The sequence below is a fragment of the Triticum urartu genome, chromosome 2A (genome assembly GCF_056163025.1).
Source record: "Triticum urartu cultivar PI428250 chromosome 2A, HENAU_Tu73, whole genome shotgun sequence".
In the NCBI taxonomy this organism is placed as follows: Eukaryota; Viridiplantae; Streptophyta; class Magnoliopsida; order Poales; family Poaceae; genus Triticum; species Triticum urartu.
Window position 1 is genome coordinate 311357634 of NC_141874.1, and position 15631 is coordinate 311373264.

Consider the following 15631-nt stretch of genomic DNA (forward strand, 5'->3'; position numbering starts at 1 on the left):
TTATATTTTAATGCTATGGTTGGGTTTTACCTTAATGAACGTTAGTAGTTGCGGATGCTTGCTAATAGTTCCAATCATAAGTGCATAGAATTCCATGTCAGGGATGACATGCTAGCAGTGGCCTCTCCCACATAAAACTTGCTATATGTCTAGTAAAGTAGTCAATTGCTTAGGGAGAATTTCGCAACTCCTACCACCACTTTTCCACACTCTCTATACTAACTTATTGTTTCTTTATCTAAACAGCCCTTAGTTTTTATTTACGTGCTCTTTATATTCTTGCAAACCTATCCAACAACACCTACAAAGAACTTCTAGTTTTATACTTGTTCTAGGTAAAGCGAACGTCAAGCGTGCGTAGAGTTGTATCGGTGGTCGATAGAACTTGAGGGAATATTTGTTCTACCTTTAGCTCCTCGTTGGGTTCGACACTCTTACTTATCGAAAGAGGCTACAATTGATCCCCTATACTTTTCTGGCGCCGTTGCCGGGGAGCAATAGCGTGTGGTGAATATTCTCGTGTGTGCTTGTTTGCTTTATCATTAAGTATTTTTTATTTGCTGTTCTTAGTTGTTCTCTATCTTTCGTTATGGATATGGAGCACGAAATACCAAAAAAATTAGGTGTACCTGCTACTCATGGAGATTGGGAACCTCCTAAAACCCTCGATGCTCATTATGTGAAAGATATTATGTACTGCATTGATAATCCTAAGAAAACCCTATTCAACTTAGTGATGGGAGACACGTTGGATCAATGTGAAAACTTTAGGGATTATCGCTTGACTCAAAAAGGGAAACTATTATGGGATCAAATTCATATGTTCCATTGGTATGCTCGGGAACTATGCTTGAGATATGACTATACTTGTTGCTCTAGGATGAAGGCTCCACACCTTCCCTTTTCATGCAAATTTAATGATGATAAAACCTTGGCTTCTTATGCTAATGGTATATATGATTACTCTGATGTGGAACAAATAGAAGAATTTGTTGCTTTTATGGGTGCTTATGAAATTGAACCTTTGTTTAAAGAGTGTGAAAATTTTGATGATTCGGTTTATAGACTTGAAAATTTAGCTATCCTTAAATATTGCTATGAGAATTATGAATTCAATTCTGATATTGATGATTTTATTAATAGAGTCTCCGCTGTCCAAGAAGAGACTAATATTTTGCAGGAGTCTATGCAAGAAGAAATTGATGACATTTTGAGCTCATTGGATGAAAAAAGATGAGGAGGAGAGCGAAGAACAAAAGGAAGAAGAGCGGATTGATCACCCGTGCCCACCTACTAATGAGAGTAACTCTTTATCCCATACATTGTTTAATTTCCCTTCGTGCTTACCGAAGGATGAATGCTATGATGACTGTTATGATCCCGTTGATTCTCTTGAAATATCCCTTTAATGATGCTTGTTATGCTTGTGGCCAAGATGCTAATTTGAATTATTCTTATGGAGATGAACTTGCTATAGTTCCTTATGTTAAACATGAAATTGTTGCTATTGCACCCACGCATGATAGTCCTATTATCTTTTTGAATTCTCCCAACAACACTATATCGGAGAAGTTTACCCTTATTAAGGATTATATTGATGGGTTGCATTTTACTATTACACATGATGATTTTGATAGATATAATATGCATGTGCTTGCCGCTCCTACTTGCAAAAATTATGAGAGCGGAACTATATCTCCGCCTCTCCATGTTTCCAATATGATAAAATTGCAAGACTGTTTATACTATGCATTGGCCTTTACTTGATGTGCATGAATTGTTCTTGTATGACATGCCGATGCATAGGAAAAGAGTTAGACTTCGTCATTGCTTGATATATGTTACTTTGTGCTCACAACTAAATTACAAATCATTGTTGATTCAAATTGGCTTTGATATACCTTGGGATCCGGGTGGATCCATTACTTGAGCACGTTATTCCTAGCTTAATGGCTTTAAAAAAGCGCTTCTAGGGAGACAACCCGGAAGTTTTAGAGAGTCATTTATTTCAGTTGTGTGCTTTTATAAATTTTAAAAATAAGAATAATGTGCCAAGGTTTTCCTTTAGGATGTTTTAGATTACTTGTTGGTTTGTGCGGTGCAGGACAGAAACTTTGGCTGTAGTGCGCGATTTTACATTTTTTACTGGAACGTCAAACGGTTCTGAAACTTTTTGCACTGTCTTTCTGTACAAATTTTTTATGTTTCCTAATTTTGGTAGAACTTTTCGAGTACCATAGGTATGGTGAATTTTTAGATTATTACATACAGTTCTGTTTTAGACAGATTATGTTTTTGATGCATAGTTTGCTTGTTTTGATGAAACTATCGATTTATATCAGCGGATTAAGCCATGGAAAAGTTATATTACAGTAGCTACAATGCAAAAACAAAATATGAATTGGTTTGCAACAGTACTTAGAGTAGTGATTTTCTTTATTATACTAACGGATCTTACCGAGTTTTCTGTTGAGTTTTGTGTGGATGAAGTGTTCGAAGATCGAGGAGGTCTCGATGTGAGAAGAACGAAGAGAGGCAAGAGCTCAAGGTTAGGGATGACCAAGGCAACCCAAGTGAATATTCAAGGAGACTCAAGCGTCTAATTTGGGGGATGCCCCGGAAGGCATCCCATCTTTCTTCAACGAGTATGAGTATGTTTTCGGATCCGTTTCATTCATGCGAAATGTTCAATCTTGGAGCATATTTTGCATCTAGTTTTCATTTTTATTTTATGCACCATGCTGGTATGAGATAGTCCTTGGTTGATTTATGGAATGCTCTTTTCACTTCACTTAAATATTTTGAATATGGGTTTATAGAATGCTTCATGTGCTTCGCTTATATCATTTGAACTTTGGATTGCATGTTTCTCTTCACATAGAAAACCGCCATTTGTATAATGCTCTTTTGCTTCACTTATATTTGTTAGAGCGTGGGCATATCTTTTGTATGAAGAATTAAACTCTCTTTCTTAACTTATATCCCTTTAGAGAGTTGACAGGAATTGGTCATTCACATGGTTAGTCATAAGATCCTACATAAAACTTGTAGATCACTGATTATGATATGTTTGATTCCTTACAATAGTTTTGCAATATAAAGGTGGTGATATTAGAGTCATGCTAGTTGAGTAATTGCAAAATTGAGAAATACTTGTGTTGAGGTTTGCAAGTCACGTAGCATGCACGTATGGTGAACCGTTATGTAACGAAGTTGGAGCATGAGGGGTTTATTGATTGTCTTCCTTATGAGTGGCGGTCGGGAACGAGCGATGGTCTTTTCCTACCAATCTATCCCCCTAGGGGCATGCGTAGTAGTAATTTGCTTCGAGGGATAATAAAATTTTGCAATAAGTATATGAGTTCTTTATGACTAATGTGAGTCCATGGATTATACGTACTCTCACCCTTCCATCATTGCTATCCTCTTCGGTACCGTGCATTACCCTTTCTCACCTTGAGAGTTGGTGCAAACTTCGCCGGTGCATCCAAACCCCGTGATACGATACACTCTATCACACATAAAACTCCTTATATCTTCCTCAAAACAGCCACCATACCTACCTATCATGGCATTTCCATAGCCATTCCGAGATATATTGCCATGCAACTTCCATCATCATCGTATACATGACTTGAGCATTTATTGTCATATTGCTTTGCATGATCGTAAGATAGCTAGCATGCTATTTTCATGGCTTGTCCGTTTTTTGATGTCATTGCTACGCTAGATCATGGCACATCCCGGTTCATTGCCGGAGGCATTCATATAGAGTCATATCTTTGTTCTAGTATCGAGTTGTAATATTGAGTTTTAAGTAAATAAAAGTGTGATGATCATCATTATTAGAGCATTGTCCCAGTGAGGAAAGGATGATGGAGACTATGATTCCCCCACAAGTCGGGATGAGATTCCGGACCAAAACAAATATAAAAAAGAAAGAAATAAAAATAAAAAAAAGAGAAAGGCCAAAAAAAGGAAAAAAAATTGAAGTCCCAAACAAAAAATGAGTGAAAAAAAGAGAAGGGAAGGTGTTACTATCCTTTTACCACACTTGTGCTTCAAAGTAGCACCATGTTCTTCATATAGAGAGTCTCTTGAGTTTTCACTTTCATATACTAGTGGGAATTTTCATTATAGAACTTGGCTTGTATATTTCGATGATGGGCTTCCTCAAATGCCCTAGGTCTTCATGAGCAAGAAAGTTGGATGCACACCCACTTAGTTTCAGTTTGAGCTTTCATACACTTACAGCTCTTAGTGCATTTGTTGCATGGCAATCCCTACTCCTCACATTGACATCAATTGATGGGCATCTCCATAGCCCGTTGATTAGCCGCGTCGATGTGAGACTTTCTCCTTTTTTGTCTTCTTCACACAAACCTCCATCATCATATTCTATTCCACCCATAGTGCTATGTCCATGGCTTGTGCTCATATATTGCGTGAGGGTTGAAAAGGCTGAAGCATGTTAAAAAGTATGAACCAATTGCTTGGCTTGTCATCGCGGTTGTGCATGATTTGAATGCTTTGTGTGGTGAAGATGGAGCATAGTGATACTGTATGATTTTGTAGGGATGAGATTTCTTTGGCTATGTTATTTTGATTAGACATAATTGCTTTATAAGTATGCTTGAGGTATTATTGTCTTAATGTCAAATGATAGACTATTGCCTTGAATCACTCTTGTCTTAATATTCGTGCCATGATTAGATACATGATCAAGATTATGCTAGGTAACATTCCACATCAAAAATTATCTTTTTATCATTTACCTACTCGAGGGCGAGCAGGAGTTAAGCTTGGGGATGTTGATACGTCTCCGTCGTATCTATAATTTTTGATTGTTCCATGCCAATATTCTACAACTTTTATATACTTTTGGCAACTTTTTATACTATTTTTGGGGACTAACATATTGATCCAGTGCCCAGTGCCAGTTCCTGTTTGTTGCATGTTTTTGTTTCACAGAAAATCCATATTAAACGGATTCCAAACGGGATAAAAATGGATGGGGAATATTTTTGGAATATTTGTGAAATATGGGAAAAGAATCAACGCGAGACGGTGTCCGAGGGAGCCACGAGGCAGGGGGCGCGCCTGCCCTCCTAGGCCCGTCGTAAGTCGGTTGATGCTATTCTTTGGCCGCAAGAAAGCTAATTTTCGGGAAAAAATCGGGGCAAAGGTTTCAATCCAATCGCAGTTACGGATCTCCGGATATATAAGAAACGGTGAAAGGGCAGAATACGAGGACACATAAACAGAGATAGACAGAGAGACAGATCCAATCTAGGAGGGGCTCTCGCCCCTCCCACGCCATTATATCAGGGATTGAAGGGGGGCCATTATATCTTAATGCTATGGTTGGGTTTTACTTTAATGAACGTTAGTAGTTCCGGATGCTTGCTAATAGTTCCAATCATAAGTGCATAGAATTCCAAGTCAGGGATGACATGCTAGCAGTGGCCGCTCCCACATAAAACTTGCTATCGGTCTAGTAAAGTAGTCAATTGCTTAGGGACAATTTCGCAACTCCTACCACCACTTTTCCACATTCGCTATACTAACTTTATTGCTTCTTTATCTAAACAGCCCCTAGTTTTTATTTATGTGCTCTTTATATTCTTGCAAACCTATCCAACAACACCTACAAAGTACTTCTAGTTTTATACTTGCTCTAGGTAAAGCGAACGTCAAGCATGCGTAGAGTTGCATCGGTGGTCGATAGAACTTGTGGGAATATTTGTTCTACCTTTAGCTCCTCGTTGGGTTCAACACTCTTACTTATCGAAAGAGGGTACAATTGATCCCCTATACTTGTGGGTTATCACCCTTCCTTGGAGAGCACCCGCCTCGGGACAAGATCACCCACCTCGAGCGTCCTAGAGCGGATGCTGCGGCAGTGGTACCACCGCAGCGCCTGCTGGTACCTCGCAGCTCGGAGCGAGGCTTCAAGGCGGCGTTCCTCCCCTAGCACGAGATCCATCCCCCGCATGGCGGCCTGCTGCATTTCATCAAATGCCAGGACCCACGCGGAGCGATGCTTGACCTCGTGTGGGAGAACCGCTTCTGCTCTGTAGAGGAGGAAGAACGAGGTCTCGCCTGTGGGCCTGGTGGCGGTGGTGTGGATGGACCACATCACGGACTGGAGCTCGTCGTGCTAGCCCCTGCCGTAGGCCTCAAGCTTCTTCTTGAAGGTCCTGGTCTTGAGACCCCTCAAGAATTCCGCATTGGCACATTCAGCTTGGCCATTGCTCCTAGGGTGCGCCACGGAGGCGTAGCAGATCTGCGTTCCAAGGTTAGCACAATATGTTTTGAAGAGACTAATGTTGAACTATGAGTCTTTGTCGGTGATGATGCGATTAGGGACCCCAAATCAGCTTACGAGGCCCTTGATGAACTTGACTGCTGACCCGGCTAGGATGGTGCGGACGGTTCCGCTTCCGCCCATTTGGTGAATTTGTCGACGACGACGTAGAGGTAGCGGTAACCTCCATGCGCTCGAGGGATGGGCCCTGGATATCCAGCCCCCAAACCGCAAACGGCCATGAGATCGGGATAGTCTGGAGGTCCTCAGCCAGCTGGTGGATCTGCTTGGCGTGGAATTGGTAGGCCTTGCAGGATTTCACCAGCTCACCCGCATCGTTGAGTGCTGTGGGCCAGTAGAACCCATTGCGGAAAGCCTTGCCAACTAAGGTGCGTGACGACGAGTGTGCCCGCAGTCTCCGCCTTGTATGTTGGCCAGCAGCTCGTTCCCCTGTTCCCTGGAAATGCATCATAGAGAATCATCATTTGGCCGCTTCCTGTATAGCTCACCGTATTGGATGTAGTACGTCGTAGCCTGCTAGGACACGTGTTCAGCGTCTTCCTCCTTCTCCAGCAACGTGCCTTGCATCAGTTACGCCTTGAACTCCTCGATCCAGCACCCCTCTTGAGGCTAGAGCGCTAAGAGGAGGCGTGCTCCTGAGGTCGGGCCGTAGGCGGGAGCTCCCAAGGCTGGTGGCTGGGGGAGTTCCTCCTGAGATGGTGTCGGCCCTGCAGGCGGAGGTGCTGCCAAAGGCTTGAAGAGCTGCTCCTCGAAGACGCCAGGCTCTTGGGAAAGCCGCTTGGATGCTCTTTTGGCGATGTCGTCAGCCTCCGTGTTGGTGCCACGAGGCACATGTTGTAGCTCCAAACCCAGGAACTGCTTCTCCATTTTGCGCACTTTAGCAAGGTATGCCTCCATGTGTTCATCATTTGGCTCATACACCTTGTTGGAGAAGTTGACGAGGAGCTAGGAGTCTCCCTTGATGGTGAGGCATTTCACCCCCAGGGCCACCGCAGCCTTGAGGCCGGCGATGAGACCCTCGTACTCTGCGATGTTGTTGTAGACCTTCTCGCCCTGCTGGAAGCAGAGCTGCATGGCATAGTAAAGCTTGTCTTGAGTGGGCGAGATGAGCACGGCTCCAGCCCCCGCGCCCTGACGTGAAAACACGCCATCAAAGTACATGACCCAACCATCTGGCACTTCACTTCCTGGCGAGAGGGATCGGTTCTCGCCTACTTTGAGCTTCGGTGTGTCGGTCCATTCTGCCACAAAGTCGGCGAGTGCAGCCCCCTTGATGACCCTGGTTGTGCTGAACTCCAGGTCAAACGCTTGCAGCTCGATGTTCCATTCGGCGACTCTTCTCGCAGCATTGGGGCTCCTGAGCACTCTCTCCAATGGGTAAGCTGAGACGACCTTGATGGGGTCCCCCCGAAAATAGTGGAGCAGCTTACGCGAGGCCACTAGGAGCGCGAGCAAGAGCTTCTGAGGCATGGGGTATCGCGCTCTTGCATCTCGTAGCACTATGCTGACGAAATCCACTCCCGTGCAGGTTTGACACCAGGGTCAACCAGTTGAGCTAGGGTGCAAGTGTAGCGGTATACCCCACATGGGGTCAAGAAAGCCGTTTTCTCCAAATCTTCCACCGCCATCTTGATCTGGTGGTAGCCCGAGAACGCATCCAGGAAACATAGCAGATCACACTCCGTGGTGAAATCGACAATCTGGTCGATGCGCGGCAGCGGGAATGGGTCCTGAGGGCAGGCTTTGTTGAGGTTGGTGAAGTCGACACACAAGCGTTCCTTCCCTCCTTTCTTTGGCACGACAACTGGGTTTGCCAGCCACTCTAGGTACCGGACCTCGCGAATGACACCCGCTGCCTCCAGCTTGCGGGTTTCCTGAATGATGAAAGACTGCTTCTCCGTGGATTGTCGCCTCGCCTTCTGCTTCACAGGGCGCATGTTGGGGCACACCCTCAGATGATGCTCAATCACTCCTCTTGGGACTCCAACTAGCTGCTTGGGCTCCCAGGCGAATACTTCCTTGTTCACTCGCAAGAAGTCCACCAACTCCTTTTCTTGATCTGCGGCGAGGTCGGCGCCTATGGTAAAGGTAGCACCAGAGGCCCCGTCCTTGCCGACCGGTATCTGCTTCGTCTTGGCTTGACCTTGAGTGAATAGCTGCTTCTTCTTGGTTGGCGCAACCCCCTTGGTTTTGGACACGGCCTTGTCGGCCGGGTAAGGTGCTGCCGTGGCCCTGAAGGCTAGCTTGAGAGCCGCCATTGCTTCCTTGGTGTCTCTGGCCACGGTGAGGGCGTCCTTGCTTCCTGGCATCTTCATGAGATTCTAGGCAGGATGGGTAGCTGCCATGAACTGGGCCAGCGCCGGGTACCCGAGGATGGCGTTGTACGGCAAGCTAATGCGAGCGATGTCGAAGTCGATTAGCTCGGTGCGGTAGTTGTCGCGTGTGCCGAAGGTTATAGGGAGACAGATCTGCCCCAAGGGGTTGTAGGAGCATCCACCGACCTTGGAGAAAGGCTTGCTGGGGCGAAGCCACTCAAGTGGTACGTGAATGAGGCTGAAAGCTTCCACGGAGAGCACGTTGAGGCCGGCGCCGCCGTTGATGAGGGTCTTGGTTATGGCTACACTGCAGATGGTGGGCGTGCAAAGCATTGGAAGCACGCCTGAGACGACGGTGGTGAGTGGGTCATCCCTTGAGTCGAAGATCAGGTCGGCCTTGGGTGCCACCCAACCCTAGGGAGCCCCTTGCCGCGTGCAGGTGGCACTGATCTGACGAAAGAATGGCTTGGTGTGACGGTCCGAGGCCGTTGCCTGCGAGACACCGAGGAGAGCGGCGACGACAGGGGGTGCTGGTTCCCCGAAGTGCGTGATGAAGAGGTCGTGTAGCTCCTCCTAGGAGGCCACAAAAGATTCCAGCAGATGGAGGATCCAGGCACACGACATGCCAGCGAGGGCCATTGGGAGCCAGTTGGCCATGACTTTATCGTCGCCCCCAACCTCTAGGGCGGCCTCCTCGTACGATAACAGAAAGGCCGCCGGATCCGCCGCACCATCGTAACGGGGCGACATCTCTGGCTTGGCCACTGCACCAGCCGTAATGCGGGGGTGAAGGCCTGGAGCCCCCCGGTCCTGCGGAAGGCGCCCGTCGATCCAGTCAGAGAAGAGGCGGCGTCCATGAGAGTCTGTCGGAGACGTGAGGCCGTCGGGGGGGGGGGCAAAGCTTTGGCGCACTCCTGCCTGGTGCGCCAAATGTTGGATTTTGGGTTCCGGCAAAACCCTTGAGGTTTGAACACTTGGGTGCCCACAAAGATCTCCCCCCCTCTCTACACTACAATAAAAAGACACATCCGTGACATTTTGGGCCGAATGAAATAGATGTGGTGGGCTCCTACTTCTATGACAAAAAATCATGACAGAAAATGGGCTTTTCTTCCTGGGCGGGCCGGAGACGCAACTGCATGACATTCTTCGGGCCGTCCATGATGGAAAAAACCGTGGTAGAAGCGAGGGCAAGGAAAATTTCGAGGAGTTCCCGGTTACGGTGGGAGGTCAGGGGCCGAGCGATGCGCGTTTCCCTTGTACACGTACGCGCGTGTGTGCAAGGCGTTGCCTCTAATTGAACCCGAGCGAGGCGTTGGGCTCCAACTGAACCCGAGCGATTGCACTGCAGGCTACGCGTTACTGAACCCGAGCGATCGATCGATGGCTGTTAACTGAACCCGATCGAGCGATTCCTTCGCTACTGCTGCTAACAGAAGCCGATCGATGCTGCCTCTGGATGAACAGTGAGCGTTGCGGGGGGGGGGGTGGATGAATAGTTCCCGGTGGTGGTGGATGAACAGGACCCCGTGGTGTTGCTTTTGGATGAACAGGACCCCAATTGATCGAGCTAGTTGGGGCTGGATGAACAAGACCCCATGGAGGGCTGGATGAACAGGACCACCCCGTGCAGGGCAGGATGAACAGTAGACGGTGGAGGGCAGGATGAACAGTAGCCCGTGGAGGGGCGGTTGAACAGGAGCCCGTGGAGAGGGCTGGTTGAACAGTAGCCGGTGGAGTAGCGCGCGGTGGAGGCTGGATGAACTGGAGCCTGCGGATGAACAGTCGCAGGTGGAGGCTAGAGGAGGTCGACGGTGGATGAACAGTAGCTCGTGGAGGCTGGAGGGGTCGATGGTGGAGATGAACGTGGAGTCCCGTTTTGTGGTACGCCACACCCCTCCCGATGAACAGGACCCCCGTTTCGACTGTAGCACTCCAACACAAGTCCGTTTCGTCCGTTTTGCGGTACGCCACACCCCTCCCGATCAACAGGACCCCCGTTTTGACCGTAGGAGGTCCGTTTCCTCCGTTTTACGGTATGCCAGACCCCTCCCGATGAACAAGATCGTGTTTCAAACATGGCCGGTCGAACACAAGGCCGTTTCCTCCGTTTTGCGGTATGCCAGGCCTCGTTTCCATCGCCTGTTCCGTCCAAGCCCTCCCGATGAACACGACCACGCATTCCGTTCCGACCCAGCCGGTTGGCTCCCACGCGTGCCGTTGCCTCCCGATGAACAAGACACATTCCATTGCCTCCCCATGAACACGACGCATTTCGTTGCCTCCCCATGAACACGACGCATTCCGTTGCCTCCCCATGAACACGACGACGATGCTGTTTCTCCGTTCTGACCCAGCCATGTCAACGAGCCCTCGCCGTACAAATGCGCGAGTAGGCGTTCGAGACCCCGCCCGTATGTACACATACGTGGCCGTATTTTCTTTCTTGCACCCTGGCCACTTCTACTATGACTGTGAGGCACTTCCTTGCGTGCGAAGATGTAGCTAGTGGGTCCCAGCAGTCAGGGGGGCGAAATACGGTGGCCCGTCCAGTGGGTCCCCACTATCAGGTGGAGGAATAATTATTTTGCATGTAATAAGGAGGCACTTCCTTGCTGCGGTTGTGGACCCAGCTATAAGCCTCTCCACGTATAGTCCACGTCCGATGGAACCCGTTCCTTGACCACGTTGACCACGCCGCGCCGAGAGCACCAGGGCGGTGGACGACGGTGAGGCCTAGGAAGGGGACGACGCAGAGCCGGGGAAGACGTGGCAGTGGATGCCCACGCGTAGAGGAGTACGAGGGCAGTGGTTCGCTGCGGTGTGAGGCTGCCGTCGCCGTAGAGTAACAGGGGGTGTGGGTGAGTAGAGGGATGGCCTGGCCAGCGGTGGGAGTAGTAGGGGGCGGTGAGGCCTCCGCCGCATCGCAGCCAGCCACGGGAGGCAGGAGCACAAGGCACGACCGGCGCTGGTTTGGGCGGCTGGAGCAAGAAGACCAGAGGTTGAAGAAGCACTACGACCGTTGGATGGACATCGTACCGTCACTGGAGCTAGAATCATGCATACTGACTAAGTTGACAAAGCCCTCCGTCCCCATCAACTTAGTAGGCCCACAAGTCAGCCTGCCACTATACTGGGTCCCAGCTAACAGGGGGGTATTCATTTTTTGTGCGTAATAAGAAGGCACTTCCTTGCGTGCGAAGATATAGCTGGTGGGTCCGAGCTGTCAGCGGCGGTAATGTTTTTTCGCGAAATACAGAGGCCCTTTCGGTGGGTCCCTGATGTCACGTGGAGGAATCATTATTTTGCGCGTAATAAGGAGGCTTTTCCTTGCGTGCGGCCGTGGACCCAGCTGTCGGCCTCTCCACATAAGTCCACTTCAGATGCATGTCGGTCGTTGACCATGTTGACCAGGCCGCGCCGAGAGCACCAGGGCGGTGGACGACGGCAAGGCCTAGGAAGGGAACGACACGGAGGCAGGGAAGACTCGGCAATTGTTTCCCACATGGAGGGGAGTACGACTATACGAGGGTTTACTGGTTCGTCTGCCATCGCTGGAGAATAACAGCACGTGTGGGTGAGTAGAGGGATGGCTAGGCCAGCAATGGGAGTACGGTGGGGCGGTGAGGCCTGCGCCGCAGCATAGCCGATCGCGGGGAGGAGGGAGCAGGCAGTCCCGCCGGTGCTTGTTTGAGCGGCTGGAGTAGGAAAAGCAGAGATTGAAGAAGCACGACGGCCGTTGGATGGACATCCAACAGTCACTACTTGTGCGTTAACCTTTTTTTAGGAAAGCCTCAAATCTGTAGAAAACAGCATACAGTCCACGGCCGATGGATGTCGTTCGCTGACCAGGTTGACCAGGCCGCGCCAAGAGCACCATGGCGGTGGACGACGGCGAGGCCTAGGAAGGGAACGACACGGAGCCGGGGAAGACTCGGCAATGGTTGCCCATGCGATGGGGAGTACGAGGGTTTACTGGTCCGGCTACCGTCACCGGAAAATAACAGGAGGTGTGGGTGAGTAGAGGAATGGCCTGGCGAGCAATGAAGTAGGGTGGGGCGGTGTGGCCTGTGCGGCAGCACAGCCAGCCACGGGAGGCAGGAGCAGGCAGTCCCACCGGAGCTGGTTTGGGCGGCTGGAGCAAGAAGATCAGATATTGAAGAAGCAGCACGGCCGTTGGATTAACATCCAACGTTCAGTGCTACTAGAATCGTTTGTGGACTAAGTTGACAAAGCCAAAGTACACGTCAACCTTGTAGACCCACAAGTCAGCCTCCAAATCTGTCCCAAACAGCATACAACCCAAAATTTCTAGCCAAATTCAAATTAATTTTAAATCTAAATATACCTTAATTTAAATTCAATGATATTTTACCGGCACAAAAACAATGAAATTAAAAATATCAAAATCCAAAAGAAAACAGTATTTTGGAACTAATTGTCTGTTTGCTATATTTTTTCATTTTACAACCCATTTATTATTACTTATAGCCCATTTCTTATTACTTATAGCCCATTTTTTGGGCAAAATGCATCGCTCCTCGTCTTGAAAGATTTCCGGCCAAGCAGGGCGTAGAAAAGCAAGTAGGCCTACGTTGGTTATTCTGCAAAAAACAAAATAGCTGGCTAGCAATTTTCAGAAAGGAAAAAACAAACTGGACTGGTCATGTGCTAAACATATGAAATAAAAGCCTGGGCTAGACGGGCCACGGGTCACACACAAACCAGTTGATACCCTTCTCCATCCCGAAAAAACAAAATTACTGCGCGCGCTGCTGGGTCCCTACTGTCATCCTCACCATGTACAGTCATCTCCTTATTCCTCTTGGTTGTTGACCATGTTGACAACACTGGAGGGCGGCGCCGCGGCGAGCGAACCAAGGCGGAGGACGATGGTGAGGCCTAGGATGGGAACGAACAGGAGCCGGGGAAGATCACAGCCAGCCGTGGGAAGCGGGAGTAGGCGGTCCCGCCGGTGAGGAAGAAGAGATTGAAGAAACGCGACAGACGTTGAATGTCAATCCAACGATCAAGGTTGGCACAATCGTTTGTTGACTAAGCGGACACTAAGTAGCATACTTTTTTATATATAGGAAGAAAACTACGAGGAAAATGCGTTCGTCTGCCGTCCTCCTCATAGGGAACGTTCGCCACATAAGTGACTAGCACCCTTGGTTTTCAACCGATAGGTCTTGGGTTCGAGTCCCAGGAACTCTCAATTTTGTCCTCGTTCCTTCCTCCCAAAAAAAGGGAAAGAAAATCAAAGACTTGGGAAGGCGTACAGAACAAGCTAGTCTACCAGTAATGAGACGTTGCCGAGATTTAGAAAAAAGAAATATGTGCTCCTATAGCTGGTTCGAATCCAAACCTAGACTATGACTATATATGGTGCTATGCTACTCTACAAGTAATGAAACTGACATATCCAACGTTCGCTTCTCCTCTTCTCTACTTACTCTGCCTAGCATCAGAAGCTCTGGCCGCAGCAACCATGTCCGCTGGCTGCTCGTCCACCTGCTCTTCAGCAGGCAACAACCAGATATGCGCAAAGTTGCAACCCGTACCATCGCCTGTGGGTCTCGTCACACCCTCGCCGGCACGTGCACCGCAGCCAATTGCTCATCGCAACCCTCTGCCGTTGGTCTGGTGCCACTGCTGCAAATCATGCAGAGTCATCCGTCCCGTCTCAATCACAATCCGCAACCCTGGCCGAGTCTTCTACAAATGCCCGAATCATGGGGTAATAATATGTTTAAGTGTTGTTCTGCTGCTTTCAGTTGCTGATTTTTTTAAAAGTTTGGTTGATGATCTACCAATTTGATTTGTGCAGAAAAGGGAAGATTCATGTGATTTGTATTTCTGGGAAGTTGCTGATGTGGGGGAATGCAACTACGCTGATTATTTGGTTAGCCGAGGAATCCCAATACCAGCAGGTTGGGGTGTTGGTCAAGTAACTGAAGGAACGACAGAAGAGGAAGATGCAGAGCAGAAGGTTAAAGATGCAGTTCCTCTGATCATGGCCAAGAAACAGCTGCTGAACGGCCTTGACATCAATGAGGAGATGAAAGAGCTTGTGAAGATAATGGGTAAACTCGATGTGCTCTGTAGGATGATTGTCTCTTTATTTGCAGTGTATGTAGCACTCGTGATGTATTCAGTGGCTATGACATGAGCACTTTGCTGAAACTAGTAATGAATGAAACCTGTGTAGCAGGCTGGGCATAGTGTTGTGAACATCTAATGATTTCTATGAACGGAAATCAGGGGGTATCGCCTTTTGCTCATATAAATAAATAAATAGCAGAGGCCCTGTCGGGTCAGCTTTGTTCTCATTCGAAGACGTCGAGCAAATTGCAGTCCAACAGCAAACTATGTCATCAAATTCAAGTTTCACAGCCAAATATGAGTACAACTAAACAACAATGTCTTCATGTTTTAGTTGTCATACAATCACCAAACACAAATCAGCATACATAACAAGTGATGTTCTCACAGCAAAATACTAAACAACATGTTCATCAGGTTTCAGTTGTCATAGCAAACACAATTTCATATAGTAGATAAAAAAACGTCTTCTGACAGGCAAATACGAAAAAAGCAATGTAATCATCATCCGCAGCAGCAGTGTCAACATCTTCGCCATGTGTATTAGTCTAAATCGTAATTCCCCATTGTGTCATCTTCTTCTTCGTCCTCAACGTCCTCTAACGTTGGTTTCTTCTTGATCAACTCTTGTATGGCCACAGCATGACAGGCAATCTTTTCGCCGGCGTCATTGACGTGATGGTTCTCAATCATATTAGGAACATATGTGTTATCTTGTACATCAGGAGTAGTGTAAGCATCATCTTGTTGTGCAACTTCATGAAACGAATTCCTCTGCTCAAACCTTTGCAATACTCTCCAGTCATCGCTACGTGCAAATGTGTCTTCCAAGAAAAATATCTGTGTTGCTTGATTTGCCAAAATAAAAGGCTCGTTGGTCTGG